The sequence below is a fragment of the Mus musculus genome, chromosome X (assembly GCF_000001635.26).
Source record: "Mus musculus strain C57BL/6J chromosome X, GRCm38.p6 C57BL/6J".
Classification (NCBI taxonomy): domain Eukaryota; kingdom Metazoa; phylum Chordata; class Mammalia; order Rodentia; family Muridae; genus Mus; species Mus musculus.
Window position 1 is genome coordinate 33351889 of NC_000086.7, and position 2864 is coordinate 33354752.

General features: G+C 49.7%; 1 pseudogene; it reads right to left on the reverse strand.

The window, feature by feature from the left end:
• Positions 1 to 339: 339 nt before the first annotated feature.
• Gm2182 lies at positions 340 to 1048 on the reverse strand (annotated as a pseudogene).
• Positions 1049 to 2864: the final 1816 nt, after the last annotated feature.

The following is a 2864-nucleotide window of genomic DNA, read 5'->3' on the forward strand; positions in this document are numbered from 1 at the left end:
TCCAGTTCCTTCTCCTCTCCCCCACCAAGACCAGACCAGATAAGTCCCATTCCATTTTTAGATGACTGCTTATGATACTAGCTCACTTTTCTCACAGGCTGAATTGACAGCTGCTCCATCCGTCCATTTTCCACTCACCAAACACACCCAGCAGAGTGCTTCAGACAGCATGCCATACCCACAGAAGCCTGCATTCTTCAGGACAACTGGTATGTTTGCATTGAGCCCAGGACACACTCTAGAGCAGCAACCTGAGCCCATCTGGAAATTACAACTTCAACTTTATTTCCAAAGAAATTAACTTTATTTCTGTAGTTGTGATAATGCAGTAACAAATGGTTAGAAGTGTTTTACCAGGTCATAGAGATAGATATGGAAATCATCTTCAAACTTGATGAAGTACAGTAGGCTTGGCTTCAACCTGGTGAATGACCATTCTGACCCTCCTGGAGCGGTCATCTTTGGTGTATTCCACGTGTTTTCCTTTCAGGCCATCCACAAGCTCCAGGTCGATGTCTAAAGGAGGGAGATCACTGAACACCTCCACAATAAGGAGGTCACCCTCTTTATAATCATCCAGAAGCTGGTACGTGTATAATATGGGATCTCTCTCATAAGTAATATAAAAGTTGCTATCCAAGATAGACACTTGTCCCAGGACCATCCCCCTCCACTCGTTCTTAGAGCCATGCTCACCCTCAAATAGATGATTAACTGCTTTGCCAATTATGACATCAGCAAGGCTGGCATCAGTGACTCGAGATGATGCCACTTTGTCAGAAAGAACCTTTAGGGACAATACCCTCTTATCTGTGTGAAATTCCAGCCCATACATGCAGTCAATCCCATCATATTTCTCCAGGTACAGGGAGGGGTTTATAGGCACCTGATCCAGCACAGTCCCTTTCCACTGTGTGATAGGCTCATCTCCTTCTTTCCTCTCATGAGAAATTCTGCAGCCCACAATGTTCCTTTGGGGCAGGGCTGGAGATCTGCTCCTCTGCCTCTTCCAACCAGCTCTTTTCTTGGTCAGTTTTGAACTTTCCATGTCCTGTTATGCAGCTTTCCTGCCCTTCTGCTTCCTGGGTCCTGGAGGGCTCCAAGGCTGCAGTGTGAACGGGGGAGACACACTTGACTATGGGGGTAAATGATTAACTTTTCCCAGTGAGTGCCTCCATGCTTTTTGCTGGTTCCTAACTGCTATTGCCAAGAACCTGCGGATGAAGCTTGAAACCTGCCCTGGCACCTGGTTGTGTGGTGCTGTCTCTGCGGTTCCCTAGGGCCCCTGTGAAGAAGTACTAGAGAGTGGCAAAGCTGTTGTCTGGTGTCCAATAGAATCAGGAATTCCCCAAAAGGGGAACAAGAGACTCTCCTCAGTGACTGGCTGTTCTTTTCCCAGATACTAGGTGCTCTGCTGAGTCTAGAGCCCTGCCCCCATAGGATAGTTGCAAATCTGTTTGGAAGTCAGGAAGAGCTGTAAAGTGCCTCTCCTCCCTCCATTTTAGTGTCCTGAGCTTCCCTGCCTGCTGCCCCCAGTCCCCTCTGTTTTCCCTGGCTGCTTCCAGGTACCCACCTCCGGGCTCCACCTTGTTCTTTCCAGAACCTCAGTCTGGCTCTGAAGGACATGCCCAGTTTCTGCTGCTCACTGCAGATCCCCCCTCCCAACTCTTCCCCTTTGTCTTCCCCTGGACGGGGGTTCCCACTGCTACTTTGTTTCTCCTGAGGGGCTCAGTCCCATCCCCCTCCACCACCACTACTGCTCCAGGATGCCCACCTTTTAGCCTGCCCTTTCTAGTGTCCTACTGCCAGAGATAGTGGCTGCCAGAGGGGCTCCGGACACCTTGTGGCCACTTCTGCTAAAAGCCTGAGGAGAGGTGAAGGAGTCCAGCCCAGGGAGAGCTTGCCAGAGGTGAGAAGCTCTTACATGCATTCGCGACCGGCCAGGAAAGACGCAGCAAACCAGAATCTTCTGCGGCAAAACTTTATTGCTTACATCTTCAGGAGCAAGAGTGCAAGAGAGCAAGAGCTCTATTGCTTACATCTTTAGGAGCCAGAGCGCAAGAGCGCAAGAGAGAGAGTGCAAGAGCAAAAGCAAGAGTGCAAGAGAGAGAATGGCGAAACCCCGTCCCTTTTTAAGGAGAATTATTCTCCGCCTAGGACGTATTACTCCCTGATTGGCTGCAGCCCATCGGCCGAGTTGTCGTCACGGGGAAGGCAGAGCACATGGGGTGGAAAACTACCCTTGGCACATGCGCAGATTATTTGTTTACCACTTAGAACACAGGATGTCAGCGCCATCTTGCAAAGGCGAATGTGAGGGCAGCTTCCTACATATCCCCCTTTTCTTTTAATAAGAGCAATAGGCCACCCATATTAATGAGAGTGGAGATAGAGGTCAAATCCCCAGTGTGCAGGTAAAGGAGACGTACACATAACCTCCTCCCAGGCTCATCACCCAGAGGGGTCCTGGTCTGGTCCCGTGTCATTTTTCCTGGGGAGAAGGACACTTTGGACACTCACCCTTCTTGAAAGATGACATGTCTCCCTAGAATAGGCTCATATATGCCGCAGAGCCCTTCTACTGCAGTGCTTAGCCGTGCAACTCTCTCGGGCTGCTGAAGCACACTCACTCTATCCCGTGCAATGAGACTAGCCTCTTGGGGTGCAAGAGCTGAATGGCCAGCGACCTATTGCTTAAGCATAGATATATCAGGGGAAGCACCATGTACTAGAGCTGCAAGTGCCTGGGCAATAACCACCTTGTCTCTCCTAGTTTGTGCCTTAAGCTTACAGACCAACCAAAGAAGCAACACTAATCCACAGCAAAGTGTATCTCCAAATAATCCCACCCATACCCATTCTTT